General features: G+C 35.7%; 1 pseudogene; it reads right to left on the bottom strand.

The window, feature by feature from the left end:
• Positions 1 to 510: 510 nt before the first annotated feature.
• On the bottom strand, positions 511 to 7,279 carry LOC146137283 (fatty acyl-CoA reductase 1-like; annotated as a pseudogene).
• Between the last annotated feature and the right edge of the window lie 10,908 nt (positions 7,280 to 18,187).

Here is an 18,187-nt window from a genome sequence, read left to right as displayed (position 1 = left end):
TATTTTTGTGAACTGGGACCAATAATTTTAGGCTAAATAAAATCCTATCTTCTTGTCTAATTGATTATAGTTATTCAAACAAGTAATCCAGAAAAAAAAAACAGACAATTGTTATAACATAATAAAGGAAGTTTAAATATTAACAGTAGAGATTTGTAAAGACAGGTTGACAAAAACTAGATATTAAATGATAAAATAAAGTTCCATCTAGACTAGGGCCTTAAATATTAAAAAAACATTGCACCATTCAACAAAGCAAAAATTTAAAATCCGGACTGGGGACTCGCAGAAACAGGACATTTGGTGAAAGTCGGACTCCTGACTCGAGTAAGACTACGCTAAACTAAGACTAAAATTTTCCCTTCGGCAAAACTTTGCCCAACTTAACTGAACAATTTTAGATATGTAAACTGCTGCAGCCTGGAACCCAACAAAATCAACATGGCAACACAATTTTTCCCATTGGTTAAGAAACACTAAAACCTACATTTACTGATGTAAGACTTTTAGTTAAAGTTGTCCATTCTTACTCAAGCGGTCCATAGCAAGGCCATTTTTGATGCCAGAGTTGACGTGGTAGATGGGAAGTGATCCATTGACCCTCGGAACTCGGTCGCACGTAAAGGAACTGATGCTTTCATTGTCCGAAGATGAATCCCCTGGAAATTCATGTTTAATCGGTTAAGTTTTAAATTGATCAAACTATTCAATAAATATAGGTGGAATTAGTTCTTCATAGTAAACGGCCTGAAAACCTCTTGGTAATATAGAATGAACACACTAGTAAAAAAATGCAGTTTTGGAACAGATTTTTTATACAGGACTCAAAATACAAAAAGAACACAACAACAATGAATTAAAACAAAATTTACATGTTTTCGAACAGGGGTTTATTTATCAAATGAATACAAAATTAGTGGTAATAAATGCAAACACTGGCTAGATACAGGTTTTTTTTCTCAAGCTTAAAATAGTTTTGTACAATTTAAAACAAAGTAAATTGTAGAATGAATATCAAGGAACATGTATAACTAAGTAGCATTTTGTGGAAATTTAAAAAAATTCTTCGTTGATTTTCACATGGTCAGATGACAAAATGCAACCTACTTCTGTATGGGCTTTAATATTCATTCTGCATCTAACTGCAACACCAGCCGATATGAACAAAAACGCTTTTTGGTAATCTATCTGTATTTACAACCTTGTAAGCCAATTTCCCCAAGCGATGAAACTGCACTGTCACTCTCGTAGCCCAGCGAGCACCTTCTTTCTGCTGAGTCACAAGCGATCTTCATCGCTGCGCAAATCACGCCGTTCACAACAAAGTCGATCGGTATGAGGTCACAGGTTATGGAGTTGTCGACAATCACAGAACGAAGCACACCCTTGGCGTATGCTATTATGAAAGCGGTGGGTCCGTACACGTTTGTACACAAACCCTGGAGAAAAAACAGTAATTTTTGCTATGAAAGATAATTATGCAGTAAAATTTGGAACACGATTAAGCAGTACACTGGAAGCCTTTAATAGACTAACCCAGTGGTTCCCAACCGGGGTGCCATTTGGAAGCTTAAAGGGTAATTGAAGTTCCTTAAAAACATAATTATCGCTCTTTTTAAAATCCTATTAATACAACTTTTTGTGTATGATTTGGCTACACAAATCAAATGATATGTTTCTACATGCAAATAAATTTGATTGCGATGTCCCAGTTCCGTTTTTAGTGACACTACAGAAATCAACTTTCAAGATTCAAGTAGTTGTGCCGCAATCAATTTATTATTCCTTATGGGTGCTGAAAACCATAAAAGGTGGGAACCACTGGAGTATCAGAATCAGTCGATCAACTAAGAATTTTTGTGCAAGCAAGGCCAGGCTAGAAATGCAACTGCGGTGTGGTTTGCACTCCAAACTGGCCTTGCTTGCATGAAATCCCTAATTGGTTGAATGATTTCATTATTCTTTATCAGTGATTTAAGTTTCATTACACAGGGCAATTTAAAAAAGCTAGATTTATAATTATTTGTGTCACTTACTTAATTTTACAGGAATAATGGCTTGGGGAGAAATTGATAAGGAAAGTAAAAGAAATGTAAATTCATTGTTCGCAAGTATCTCGCTAATGCACAGCTGAATAAATATCTGTTTCAAAATATGTTATGCTGTTTTTTGTTCTAAACCTATTTCTTAGTTCTTTTTATTTATAAAAAAATATTGAGCCACAAAATTTTTATGCAACGAAAATGGGATTTGCTTAAATTGGCAAACCCTTGAATAAAACAGTGCTTTAAACCTAAGTTTCAAAGATTGAATAGGACTGCTTAAAGTTATTTAATCCTTCTAAAGTTTAACATGAATTAAACCACTGTTTTAGTATTTTAAACACATTTAACTCTTTCCGTGTTCTTTCTGCACTGAAAAAATATCTAACTTATAACAAGTCTAAAAACATACCGGCAGGCGGCAAAGGTTCTTTGTAAGCTGGTATTATCATGCTGGGCCTGACGATCCAGATTGGGAGATAAGATCCTTCTCTTGCAACAACGTCCTCAGAAAGCGCCTTTGTCAAAGTGTAAGTGTTCGGTCTGAAACAAAAACGCAACATTTAGCTACAACTTTAAACCAATAATTATAATACACCTAAAGCCTTCGTCAGCGTGTAAGTGTTCAGTCTGAAACAAAAATACAACAGGTTACATTTCAGTCAAGAGAGATATTTTGATACAAAACGGTTCTTTTTTGAAGCATTTGGCTTAGTTAGCACACAAAAACATGTTGTATTTGTGTGATGTGATATGTATAAATTGTTTATTGGAAAGTTTGTATGGTCCCTGTTCTGAGGCGAATTTTTTTTTTAGATTTTTGCTTGCTTGAAGGTCAACACAAGAAGAAGGACAATCGTGCAACATGCCATGAGTCCAGTTTTTGAGATATATATAAAAATATATATATAGTTAATTATTGCTACCGCTAGATGACAACGAAAACGAACATAATGGCCAAGGTATTTCAGGCAGTGCATATTAAATATGTGGTGTTAAAAATTCTAGCTTGTGGCACATTAAGTATAAAGTATTTTAGGCACTGTTTTCTCCTAGCAACACTTTTAAAACTTGGTATTTGTCCTTAATATATTGGCAAGAACACGGTTTAAAGCAGGGGTGACGAAACTATTTGCTGTCGCGGGCCACTTTGTCAGTTACCACTGAGTAAGCGGGCCGCACAACTTTTTACTTATACTATAAAGCCTGTTAAAATCACAAACAATTGTTCATCAAACAAAACTAATCGAAACCCATGCAAACCATACAGCTTAAATTATTTAACGCAATATTGAAATATAAAATAATAAAAAATAACAAATAAACATTTAATGAATTTTGTTGCTCAATGAGAAATTTGGAAACATTTTTGCTTTGCTAAGCGCTTGATATTAGGATGAACTGTTGATGTGGCAACTCTCAACTGCATACTAAGATTTTCGTCTGTTAGCCTTGACCTGTAACGACTTTTTGTGATGTTCATTTTAGAAAAAAAAATGTTTGCATAGGTATGTGCTTCCAAAAACAGATGACCATTTGAGTGCGCTAGCTCTTAAGTTTGGAAACTCTTCCTTGATACATAAACACGATAAAATTCAAGCAAAGCTTACACTCAACTAGTTACCACTGCATTGTACAGCAACAGGCTCATGGTGTTAAATTATTATGAGTATATACATTTTATGACACAACAATGAATAAACAGTTGAATCGTGAATTGATGGTTACTGTATGGATTTACACAACAGTTTCTATGATTCCTGCATGATATACGCGTTATTCAATCCGGCTATTAGCTTTTATATCGCATCGCAAAGAGTAGAAGCGGGTCAAAAAAACTTCAAGACCGTGGTCCCATCCCACTGCTTAGCGGACCACACAAAATTCTTTGGCCCGCGGGTCAGGTGTTTGTCTACCCTGATTTAAAGATTAAAATAAAAACTTAAGCAGTGTAAAAACGAAATAATATAGCAGTTCTTAACTTCTTAGGCCACTTTCAGGGTAAAACAAACATTTATTTCAAAGTGACCTTTTGTCAAAATGTCCTAATAACTAACCTAATGAATTTAATTTCGCTTCGAATTAGCGAATATGGTCGCCTACCTCTTGCCAAGAAGTTGTGGTGTGACCTTGGTAATAAGGTCATCGTCCATCCACCGAAGGGAGCCCCCAAGGTCGAGGTAATTGATTCCAACATCGTAAAGCTTTGCATCGTTTTCTTTTAGGTTGCAATGGACATGCGCTGGACAAAAATTCTCTATATATTAAACAATACAATGGCTTCATATAGATAAAAAAGTTAGGGTTAAAAAAACGACTTTTTTCTATAAAATATATATTATAGTTTACACAAAAAAAGTGTATGACAATAGCACTTTATAAGGCAATTACAATGTCAAAACAATTTTCTGGCTTTTTAATTAAATATATTTAACCTTATCCTTAAACGAAAATATATCGTTAGGAAAAAGTTTTAAATTACAATTTCTTGCGACAAAATTCCATGGATGAGGGAGAAGTTAAATCGGTAATTCCTAAACTTTTCAGCTTGCGGCACAGTAAAAAACTAAAACATTTCATGCCACACCATGTACAAAAAACAACAAGTTTAACAGATAAATGCCTAAAAAAGGTCTATGAAATAAATCGTCTATCTTTGCTCGTTTATTTTTGATACATTGAATTTCGGAATCTTTGTAATTGTTTTTTAAAGTATTGTCAGTAGTGAATGAAATTTATAACTCTACAACAATTTTTAGCTTGCTACATGATTATTTAATTTTCCTCATTAGATAATTTAATAAAGTTAATAAATATTGACAAAAGATTTACACCTGGTCTGCGCTCGTACATCCTAACAGTTAACCGACCTGTGATGGTCAGGCCCAACAGTTACCCACCCTTCAGGAAAAAAAATGGTAACCCTCGGCCTAGTGTGTGGAATATGGGTATATTCCCTATAATAGAGTCACCTTAGCACAAATTTACAAAGTTAATCACATAAAGCATTTGAAAAAAAGTGTGATTTTGAAAGCCTTATCGTTAAATAAAACAGCAAAATTAAAATTTTTTGTGTAACACTGCATATTGCTAATACACAACTGTGGAGATGTGAACGAATGCTTGGTGGTTGTTTCGTTCAGGTCAAAATATTTTGAGAAGCCTCCTCACACACTGGACGTTTATCTCGAAGGCCAACCTGTAGAAATTGATAAAGAAACCAGTGGTTAATAAGCTTTTTTAGACGGCAGCAGACTAAACAGACAAAAAAAAATTAAGGGTATACTTTTTACAGCATCATGTAATTAACACTCTATAAGTATGCAGTGCAATATGAATTACACATAATTTAATTCAGTAACTGTGATATTAAAATGTACATACGATTTTATATAAGTAGACATTTATAGGCGCTCTTTCACTATTGTACTTAAAAATTGATAAAAAAAAATTTTCTTCAAATGCTGCATACCACAACACATATTGTTTGGGTTAGGGTGCGGGTTAGCGTTTGGTTGAGGGTGGGTCAAGTTATTATTAATAATAAACATAATATTACTTAACCCACACTCACCCAAACGCTAACCCGCATCCTAACCCAAACAATATGCGTTGTGGTATCCGGTATTATTTTTTTTTTTTTTTGCATAACTTTTCACGTACAATAGTGAAAAGCGCCCATTTATATACAAATCAATATCATTCCATTAGTAACTTAGTAAAACTGAGTTACTACATCTGAAGCAACAAAATTTAAAACAATAATAATAATCGCATTTTTTTTATTCCAGACCGGGCGTAACCCCTTGGGAGCACCCATGCACACTTAAGAATCAGATGTATGCGCTGGTCTACAATCCTACCACAGCGTTCAAACAATTAAAGCAACGCAAAATATTTGTGTTAGGGTGCAGGTTAGTGTGTGGGTGAGGGTGGGTCAAGTATTATTTTTATTAGTTTGCTTAACCTACCCAAATCCAAACGCTAAGCTGCACCGACCCTAATTCAAATAATGTTTGTTGTGGGATCCTAGACCTGCGCCCAGTAGCTTGATTATTTTAAAAGCGTAATACTTTTGCCGAACATATCAAATAACAACAGTAGATCGTGATTAAATACAAAGTATCGGAAATCCCGAGACGTTGTGTATACTTAAGTGGGCGCTGGTCTAGAATCCTACCACAATTATTAAATCAACGCACAATATTTGGGTTAGGGTGCGAGTTAGTGTTTGGATGTGGGTGGGTCAATTGTTATTATGTTCATTATTTAATAATAAAACTTGACCCACCCTAACCCAAAACGCTAACCCGCACTCTAGCACAAATAGTGTGCGTTGAGGTAGGATTCTAGACCAGCGCCCTTAAGTGCCCTAACCTGAGGTGTTCGTTGAACTTAAGTGTTGCAGCGCAGTGGATGAAAACGTGGCACTTCTTCTGTAGAATCTCCCTCGAAGCTTGATCCAATCCATGGTCTTCAGCGCCAAGATCGCACGAAACAAATTCGAGCTTCGACGCAAAATTCGGCTGCAGCTCACGAAGAACGTCGAAAGCCTGGAAGGGTAAAAGGTTTAAACGACAAATGACTCAAAGAGATTTAAACCAATGAGTGGAAAGTTGGGGAAAATGGCGAATTTGTTTGGTCGTCTGTCACGCTCTGATGCATATGAAGAAACAACAAAGTTTAGAGTAGACTCGTTTACTCGTAGTTCTGTTTGTGCCATCAACAGCCTCTGATTGGCACAGGGTTAAGCACCTTTTCGCCTAGGATCGCCAAAAAAATGGTTGAACAGATTGGCATGGCTTTTCAACTCTGATTTGAGTTCAGGCTAAGTCATTTAGCCGCGGTATATAATACTACCACAACGAACATTATTTGGGTTAGGGTGTGGTGCGGGTTAGCGTTTGGGTTTTGGTAGGTTAATCAGCAATATTGTTAATGAATAACAATAATACTTGGTACGCCATCAACCAAACACTAACCAACACCCTGATCAAAATATTGTGCTTTGCTTTAATAACTGTTTTAACGCTGTGGTTGGATTCTAGAACAAAATCGTACCACAACGAAGCGAGGCAAAATTAAAATATTCAAAGAAGAATTCTGTAGTAATCTGTAGTATATTTATGGATTCCTTAAGCCTTGCAATTAAAAGCAAGTCCGCTTGTGAGAAGCTGAGGCAATCTGGCTTACTTTGTTTGCCAAGTTCTCGTCTTTTAAATGATTACAGGTCCCATATTAAATTATATATTTTTAGTTTAAGAAAAATATATAAATATTTGAAAACAAAAGCGAAGGTGGTCTAGAATCCTAACCCAGATGTCTCTTTGAATGACTAAAAAGGTGAAAGTTGTTAACGTAAAATCCTGGAAGGGTGAAAGTTTTAACTTTAAACGCCAAAATCCTTTAAAGGATAGAGGCTTTAACGTCAAAATCAAGAAAGGGTAATAGTTTAAACGTCAAAATTCTAAAAGGGTGGGCATTTTACCTAACATCAAACTCTTTGGAGAGATAGATGAAAAAACGTCAAAATTCTGGAAGGTTAAGGGTTCATCCCCAGGGTTTAAGTTTTTAACGGCTAAAATGCGACCCCGAAAAAACACTTTGACTAAGATATATAAACGTCGAAAACATGAAAACGGAAAGAGCTAACGTCAAACTCTTGGAAGCGTAAAGGTTTTAACATCAAAAACCTGGAAGCGTAAGGGTCTTACGATTTGTTCGCTTTGAGCTTAAAACAGTTGAGTGAAGAGAAATTAGGTCGCCAAAGCTTTGCTGTTTTACTTATGCCTATAGCATTCGGGTAGCAACCACAAAAAAGGTTTAGAAACACTGTTGATCACAAGAACAACTGTACATTTAACCCAGGGGCTCTGAAACTTTGAAACGCGGACTCATGGGGGTACGTGGACCAATTTTCGAGATCTAAGCACGCCGAGGTAAAATCGTAGTGTATATTAAAAATAATAGAATAACATTTTTTTAAAAGAAAAATTTAGTTAAGAAAAATTATTCCTTAGTTTCACATTTGCTGAGCCGAATACGCAACCAATTATTTTCAGTGGACTGCTTTAAAAAAGTTTAAGAACTCCGGTTCTTTGAGGCTGCTTCTTCTTTAAATACAATGTTCTTTTAAAATTTGAATTGTTTTGCCGTATAAAGTAAGGTATATTATGTTAACGTAATAGAAAATGTGATTAAACATGAAGTAGGGGGCGCCAATTATAAAGTTTGCCCCCGGCGCAAAATACCCTAGCTACCAATCTGCTTATAGAGTTGGAGAATAGAAAACCAGGGATAAAAAACAAGAATGCATAGAGTTACTTTCTTAAGACGAGGTTTTTGGGTAAACGAAATCCGTAAGATGAGGTTAGTTAGCCTACTTCCCGCATTTCCTTAACGTAATGCTGGTCCATATGCTATTGCTCAATGCTAAATTTGCAAGAATTCAATAAATTCATTTGGACACTTTTTGAAACTATTGATTGCGTGGGCTCCAGAAAACGATTGGTGTTGAAAGTCTTTAAAAACTCTTTTACATTTGTAAAAAAAAGTGCGTTTAGCGGATACAGTGGTGGCAATCAGGTATAACTTAGTTTCTTTAACGTTTTTATTGGATCGAACGAATTTCGTAAGAAGATCCTCGGCATGATTTTCATCAGGGCTTTCCAAAATGTTCTCTCTGCAAGTAATTTTGCTCGAAAAGACTTAAGTCTTGACTTAAGGGCACCAGCATCGGCCGAACTCGTTGCGCGCTTTGTCGCCACCCGGCGGCACCGCTATTAGAAATCACCTGAAAAAAAGCGGTCACTTGAAGCGTGAGTGAGCGCACGACGTGGTCGTATAGCGCGACCCGATCAATCGGCGGCCGCCAAAGTTATTCAAGTTCTTAAACGGACCGCGTGGTCCAAGCATTGACTTGAGTCTTTCAACACTGGTTATTTATCTTAATTTTGGAAGATAAAACAATTCAATTGCTATATGTTGCGTTTATGTTATTTTTTCCTTGAGATTTTGCTCATATTCGCACGAGTTTACCAGTTTAAATGTTTAAGGTTTACTTTTTAGACAAATAATTATATTCAATTTGACATGCTTTAATCATAACTTGACTGAGAATTGAGTTGCTATTTATTCTAAAAGATTTTATTTAGATAAAAACGTAAAGGTGTAACGGCAGGAAACTAAATAGGACAAAAAGTGAAGAGCAGTGAAGCAAATTGAACAAACAAAAATGAAACTTAAAAAACAAATTTAACTGCATTGTGACGTAATACAAAGGCAGAAATGATCGCGATCTAGTTAAAAGCAACAACATCCTGAAAATAGAACTTAGGGCAAACGGGGCATAGGCGTAGCCAGGGTTGAGCCTCAGAGGGCATGGCCCATCCAAAACTTTATAAATATTTCACTCTTAATAATTTGTTATTTTAGCATTTATGACCAGTACAACATTCGATCACAGATATACCACACCTTCAATTGTCATGCTCTGTTACGTCACAAACGATGTAGGTAATATTACGTTTGCTATACATTAATGTAGTTTTACTAGTTTTAGACAGTTTTTGCTCTGTGAACGAACGTTTTGAACTGCAACAGTACTCATCTTTCACAAGTTACCTGATCATTTTTCCTGCTGCAAAAACATCCAGCTAACAAAACACAACAACTAAACGTCAGTAAATCATCAGGAATAACCAGCTAGTAATAATGGCCATTGTTTTGAAACAATTAAAAAAACAAACAGCAAGTAAACAGTCCAGGTTATTAAATATTTGTGGAGACTGGGGAATATAATTTTAGTTTCAATCAGTGTTTTTCAACAGATGGGTCGCCTTTTGATTTTGCTGGCTTGACCACTGCAGTAGTTTATATTTATTTCACTTTTTCGTTTGCTTTCTTACGGCTCGTTCTGCACCAAACTGATTGCGTTTGCTTCGGCGCCTTAAATTCGTTTTGCTCAACATAAATCGGCCAGTTTAAATGGCCGCTCCATAAGTAGCCGGCTCCACTTTTATCAAGTCATGTCGCTTTATATAAGGCACAAACGCGGCCAAAGTATTAGAGCGGCCGAAACAGAAGCGGAAAATTGTAAAAGGTAGTTTTTTTTTCAGATAAAAATTAAATTTAATCGTCTCAAATTTTGTATAGGACAAGAACTGATAGTACCACTTGGCATCTGGTATCAGCTCTTATCAAATAACTTACGGCAGATTTCGTCGAAGGCCAACGTCACCTTTTTCTCCGAACCACAAGCCGAACAACTCACGTGACCCACAACCCCGACGTGATTGGCTAAGGCGTTTGCCTGTTCCAGCTCTACGCTTCTAGAATGTTCCAGGTCGCATTTGTTTCCCACCAGGACCAGGGGTAGGAACCTGGCCCCGCCTGAACCCCCTCAACCCGCTTCTTTATTTCCTCCACGCGACGCAGGCTACCTGACATTGTGACGTCATAGACCATAATAAAGCCTTCGGCGCGATTTATAAAGTGGCCGATTACATTGCAAGCCGCGATTCCGAGTAACGCAGAAAAGCGATTATTACAAAACGATAAACTAGAACAAAGTTAATTTTGTCAAAATTACAAATATTGCATACGTCACAAGCCAAAAATTATTTTTCAATCCATTAAAAAAACTCCTGGATATGTTTTCTCGAAGTGGGGTTCGTAGTGGACCCATGGTTGGTTTCAAAGGTTGCTTGTAATTGTGCAAATGTGTTCAAATCAACTTCATTTACAACAAATCTCATTTGTATTTTTAAGTGTTTTAAACGAAAGCAATGAATAAGTCACAAGCTTTCTAAACCTGTAAGTTTAAAAGCAACTTCATTATAAACGCAGTCTTACGTAAGTTCTTTATCAGTTGATGTTTCACATTAGAGGTATTTTTAAAATGTTTAGAGTAAGCTATTATTTAAATGCTTATATGGCTGATACAGAGCTGAAACTCCACTAGTTGGCGCTCTGGCGCAAAACTTGGACAACTAGATTTATTTGAGAGTTAATTTAAATTTGATTAGCAATAAAATTAGCCAAAACGTTTGATGGAAACAAAAAAAGAAAAGAAAATGTGTATATTTTCTTTTAACAGCTCGGTCGGTGCTACTGAGAATTCACAACCATATGGCATAAATGTTCTAAATGTGCACACATGCATAGCAAACAACTGCATTTTTTGGATAGTCGGGGTTCACATTGTGCTATGTTGTGGAAACAAAGAAAAACGTCACTACTGTGCTACCAGGTAACATTTGTAACTATTATAGCGACACGCGACATGAACTGAAGGTAACGCGACAAGTGTATGACGTCACGCGCCATGCAGTCTGAGCGAAAATTTATTGGTTGTAAGAAAAAAGTTAACCGCCCCGTTTAAAGGTGCTGAGAAAAACATCAAAGCTGGTCAAATGGTGAAGCAAGACATTTCGTGTCGGTAAAAAGCAGGGGTTCTTAACCAGGGTACGTGTACTCCTTGGTGGTACGGAGCACCAAAACAGGAGGTACGACATGTAGTGTGAAGTTATGTGCTATTAAGGCATATTTATGAAGAATTAAATATGTTAATTTACTAAAAGCAACAACAAAATAGCCATTAGTAAATTGACTGATTGTGCGAGGTATTGTCAATGCATGCATTCAACACGTAAGTTATAATTACACAGCGTACAATTCGTATTATGTCAATTTTATTTACTTCTGTCGACCATTGTAGACAGGATTTACGAGAAAATTTCATGAAAGCTCAAAGGGTACGAGCGCTAAAACGGTTAGGAAACACTGCTATAGAGTCATGTAGAGAAAATAGAATTTGCCAGAATAATTCGATTGAACTTCTTGTTTTCAGCAGTCAAATTTTCAGCAAAACCTTTTTTAATATTATAAGTAAAACCATGTTTTATTCAAAGTCCAGCCAATTACTTAATTTTGTCAGGCAAGAGCAATAAGAACAGCGTGTAGAATTGAGAATTGTAATATTCTAAGCCTTTATTTTTAATTGCTGTATTTTTTGAAAGATTATTTTGATACATTAATAATCCGATAGAAATGTGGAGTTTTGTGATATAGCCGGTGTTCAAACGTTTTGTCTATTTATTTCTGCAACTTTGCGATGAGAAAAAATGAACAACATAAACGACATTACAGTTTTTATTGACCATTCAGGTGCATGAGTATGCACGAATACAAAGACTTTGCCACTTTAGTTTGAAAGAAAGAGCGCGCAAAAACAATAAACTGTAAATGAACGGTTCTTGTTTATAATCAAGGAAAAGGCAGGATTTATATATTTAAGTAAAACATATATCAATGTTTGGCCGCAATCAAGTAGACATTGTCAGTTTGTCAAACTTATTTTATTGCACTTCACAAATACGTTGAAAAGGTTTGTAAATCGGACAACGTTGGTGTTTCAATCTATCACTTATTTTAATACGTAATCAGTGTCGCAAAATATGCGCATCTTGCAAACTTGAAATTCTTTCTAACATATCAAAACGAAAAGTGGTTTTAAATGCAAAAACAAAAACTATCTGCGATAACAATTAAAACAACACATATTTCGTTTTTGTATGAAATTTATTAATAGATGACACGAAATTTTTTTTTTTTTAAATGATCAGCATTTACACATCAGCATTTGCTTATAATTTTGATAGCTTATTCAAAACTTGCTCGATATTACCTCCAGTAGCCTTATTTAGTGTAGTTTGCTTTAATTAAGTATGACTGAACAAAATGTAAATAGTATAGTGTTTTTAACAGTACTTTTACAGTAACATTTTAATTACCCCCAATCATCTAATGTCCTAAATGAGTAGGCTGTTGAGATAAAGGAACAATATGTCAACCCGCAGAAACATTTTACTTAAAACAGAAAAATGTGAAGAATTATTAGAATTTACGAGTGTATTAGATTTCAAAAGTTGTGCCAAGAAGTTTTGCTCGAACAGCAAATACCACTATTGCAACAATGTCGGGTTGCTGGCGACAGCAGAGAGCACAATTTTTTTAAATATGTTATGGTACACATCAGCATTTGCTTAAGATTTTGGTAGATTTTTTATAACTTGCCCGGCATTACCTCCAGAAGCCCTATTTAGTGCAGTCTCCTTATTTAGCATGACTTAACAATTAACCTTCCATTAGTAAACCCTGTCCCAACAAAAGACGTATGTACACAATAAGGACAATTACATAATTTCAGAGAAGGTTTTTATAGGAATTACGAGTTGAACATGTTAAACACATGCTAATAGAGATGCAAAGTTTAAATATTTGGCTACTTCAAAATAAAAGTGTTTTTAACAGTACTTTTACAGTAACATTGAATTGCCCCTTAATCATCTAATTGCCCTTATTAAGTAAGCTATTAAGATAAAGAAAAAATGTGCCGACCTATTAAGCGCAGAAAACGTTTACTTAAAACAGAAAAATGTTAAAAATTATTAGAAATTTAAGAGTGTATTGGATTTCAAAAGTTGTGCCAAGATAAGTTTTGCTCGAACAGCAAATACTCCCATTACAACATTAGCGGGTTGCTGGTGACAGCAGAGAGCAGGTTGATTGTTTCACAGAATAAAATTCCTTGGCTGGGCGTTTTGAAAGAAAACGATTGCAACGTAGGTAGCCGTGCTTCCCTCCTATTGGTTAATGTTTGTCACGTGATATGGGTATATTGGCAAGAGGGTTATTGCGCAACTTACTCCGCACGTTTCTTCCAAAATACATTGTCATTGTTGTTTGCGAATGGCGTTCCCGGGACGAGAGCACATAAAGTAACGATTTATTTCATGGAACCTCAACTTTTGGATGTTTTGGGGTTTTTGATGCTTTTAGGAAAATTATAGCTTCCAATAAGTGGCCTTTGTGGCTTTAATTAAACATTTAATGAGAGATTTATTGCAGCATGTGGCAAAGTAACGTTGCTTCTTTTGTAAAGTAAGCGCGATTTACTGTTGGCTTCGTTTTATTGCTCAACCGTCGGTTCTAAATTATGGCATCGATGTTTGCTGTTGCGCGCTAACGGTTTTACGAGAGACGGACGATACCTACAGCTACTTGTTGAATTGCCCTACATGCGTTGAGTCACTCTGGGTTTGATTCGTTTCTCATTGATTCAACATCAACTAAATTTCTACTTAGATGAGTTACTTCCGTTTAAAGGTAAACAAATGTATTTTTGCAAAACTTAACGGGTTAGGAAGGTGTTCCATTAAAGTGCACACATTAATTTGCTATAGGATGTGAACCTTTGCCACCCAAATATTGAACGGGAAGCGATATTATAACTTGGTTTAGGATATCAGTTCTGACCTTGTCGATCATTCCCAAAATGAATCCAGCGTTATCTCCACTAATGCATTATAAAATAATACAATTTGCGCACAAATCTCTGTTTAGAAATACTGATGTTGGCCAGTTCGACTTTTGAAGGTCACTGGTCCAAGTTTGAAGAGTACCCTTATGTGTGCAGATTGTTCAAATCACACTTCAACACTTTAAGATGATTAAATATGATTTGTGACATTGCAGTTTTTACTGGCCATATATATGTACGAGTACACACAAATACAAAGATTTTAACACTTTTGTTTTGAAAAAATAGCAAAAAATAGCAAAATAGCAACCGATCAAGCGCAAAAACCGTTTACTTAAAACAGAAAAATGTGAAAAATTATTTGAAATTTAAGAGTGTATTAGATTTCAAAATTGTGCCAAGATAAGTTTTAATGTTCGAACAGCAAATACCACCATTGCAACATTGTCGGGTTGCTGGTGACAGCAGAGAGCAGGTTTTTTTGTTTCACAGAATAGAATTCCTTGTCTCGGCATTTTGAAAGAAAACGATTGCAACGTAGGTGGTCGTGCTTTCTTCTTATTGGTTAGTGTTTGTCACGTGATATGGGTATATTGGCAAGAGGGTTATTGCGCAACTTACTCCGCACGTTTCTTCCAAAATTTACATTGTCATTGTTGTTTGCGAATGGCGTTCCCGGGACGAGAGCACATAAAGTAATGATTTATTCCATGGAACAACGTAGCTTTTGGATGTTTTGGGTTTTATGATGCTTTTAGAAAAAATATAGCTTCCAATTCCAACCGGTTGCCTTTCTGGCTTTAATTAAACATTTAATGAGAGATTTATTGCAGCCTGTTGCAAAGTAACGTTGCTTCTTTTGTAAAGTAAGCGCGATTTACTGTTGGCTTCGTTTTATTGCTCAACCGTCGGTTCTAAATTATGGCATCGATGTTTGCTGTTGCGCGCTAACGGTTTTACGAGAAATGGGCGATACCTACAGCTACTTGTTGAATTGCCCTACATGCGTTGAGTCACTCTGGGTTTGATTCGTTTTTCATTGATTCAACATCAACTAAATTTCTACTTAGATGAGTTACTTCCGTTTAAAGGTGAATAAATGTATTTTTGCAAAACTTAACGGGTTAGGAAGGTGTTCCATTAAAGTGCACACATTAATTTGCCATAGGATGTGAACCTATGCCACCCAAATATTGAACGGGAAGCGATATTATAACTTGGTTTAGGATATCAGTTCTGACATTGTCGATCATTCCCAAAATGAATCCATCGTTATCTCCACTAATGCATTATAAAATAATAAAATTCGCGCACAAATCTCTGTTTAGAAATACTGATGTTGGCCAGTTCGACTTTAAAGGTCACTGATCCAAGTTTGAAGAGTACCCTTATGTGCGCAGATCGTTCAAATCACATTTTAACACTTGATGATTAAATATAATTTGTGACATTACAGTTTTTACTGGCCATATAGATGTACGAGTACACACAAATACAAATATTTTAACACTTTAAGATGATTAAATATGATTTGTGACCTTGCAGTTTTTATTGGCCATATAGATGTACGAGTACACACACAAATACAAATATTTTAACACTTTAGTTTAAAAAATAGCACACAGAAAATAAATTGTAAATGAACGGTTCTTGTTAAGTAAAAATTTTGGCGCATTCAATCAGACATTGTCAGTTTGTCAAACTTATTTCATTGCACTTAACAAATACGTTAAAAAGGTTTGTAAATCGGACAACGTTGGTGTTTCAATTTATCACTTATTTTAATACGTAATCAGTGTCGCAAAGTATGCGCATATTGCAAACTTAAAAATTTTTCTAACTTATCAAAACGAAAAGTGTTTTTAAATTAAAAAAAAAACTATCTGCAATAATAATTGAAAAAGCACCTAATTCGTTTTTGTATGAAATTTATTAATAGGTGACACGAAAATTTTTTTGTTTAAATATGTTATGGTACACATCAGCATTTTCTTATGATTTTAATAGCTTATTTAAAACTTGCCCGGCATTACCTCCAGTGGCCCTGTTTAGTGCAGTTTGCTTTAATTAAGTATGACTTAACGAACAAAGCAGAATTTACACACACAGCCTTGCGTTAACTTTCTATTAGTAAACCCGGCCCCAACAAAAGACGTATGTACACAATAACGACCACTGCATAACATCAGAAATAGTTTTATGGGCATTACGACTTAAACATGTTAAACACATGCTAATGAGCATGCCCGATACTTGACAGTTTATCCCGATACCGATTCCCGATATATTGGAGGAAACCTATTTTAGTCGATACCAAATGACGTCCTTACTCTGCCCAAACAAGCAAAATGCATGAAATTGAAACGTTTAAAATAGCAATTTTTTCCAGGTTGTTAGGACAAATTTGTCTTTATCGTTCAGATTTCAGTTACCCCAAGTTACTGACCTAATACTTTTGATAAACTTACCTTTTAACATAGAAATCGAGAATCAAAATCATGCCTGAATTCCTGTATAAATATTAGTTTTGTATTGGCACCGATACCACCATCATATCGGACGACTACAGATACTATTTGGCATCGGGTATCGGCTACGATCCGATATTATCGGACATCCCTACATGCTAGTTATTCTCTACGGCGCAAAACTAACTTTTTTACGGTAAATGTTAATAGTTGGCTACTTTAAGCAAAAAAGTGTTTTTAACAGTACTTTTACAGCAACATTTTAATGACCCCCAATCCTCTAATTGTCCTTGATAAGTAGGCTGTTGAGATAAAGAAAGATATGTCAACCGATCAAGCGCAAAAACCGTTTACTTAAAACAGAAAAATGTGAAAAATTATTTGAAATTTAAGAGTGTATTAGATTTCTAAATTGTGCCAAGATAAGTTTTGCTTGAACAGCAAATACCACCATTGCAACATTGGCGGGTTGCTAGTGACAGCAAAGAGCAGGTTTTTTTGTTTCACAGAATAGAATTCCTTGGCTGGGCGTTTTGAAAGAAAACAATTGCAACGTAAGTGGTCGTACTTTCTTCCTATTGGTTAATGTTTGTCACGTGATATTGGTATATTGGCAAGAGGGTTATTGCGCAACTTACTCCTCACGTTTCTCCCAAAATTTACATTGTCAATGTTGTTTGCGAATGGCGTTCCCGGGACGAGAGCACATAAAGTAACGATTTGTTCCATGGAACAACGTAGCTTTTGGATGTTTTGGGTTTTATGATGCTTTTAGGAAAAATATAGCTGCCAATACGTGGCCTTTCTGGCTTTGATTGAACATTTATGGAGAGATTTACTGCAACCTGTGGCAAAGTAACGTTGATTATTTTTGTAAAGTCTTCGCGATTTACTGTTGGCTTCGTTTTATTGCTCAACCGTCGAGTCTTAACTATGGCATCGATGTTTGCTTGCGCACTAACGTTTAGCAAGAAACGGGCGATATCTCCAGGGACTTAATAGCTGGATTGTCCTACATGCGTTTATTACTTTTGCACACGGAACTATTCAGCACTTTGCTGATTGTCTCCAGATAAGGCGATGTTTTTGCCAGCACCTGTTGTGAAAATTTCCGGTGCCCACCTTTATCCTTGGCAGAAAGCTAGGAAAATAGCACTCGTACAAATATTCTCGCAATTTGACGGGGTGGCTCATATTTCTTGCATAAAGATGAGCAGTATTTTTGTATTGCTTTAATTTTACAAAAAACATAGAAAAAAGATGAAAATTGATATTCTTTTTGCCATTGAACTCCAAACATAACAAACATCACGAGGGCACAAAAATCGTTTACCCCGAGTCACTTTGGGTTTGTT

Source organism: Ascidiella aspersa, chromosome 7 (genome assembly GCF_963924565.1).
Source record: "Ascidiella aspersa chromosome 7, kaAscAspe10.2, whole genome shotgun sequence".
In the NCBI taxonomy this organism is placed as follows: Eukaryota; Metazoa; Chordata; class Ascidiacea; order Phlebobranchia; family Ascidiidae; genus Ascidiella; species Ascidiella aspersa.
This window is presented reverse-complemented; position numbering and strand designations above follow the sequence as displayed.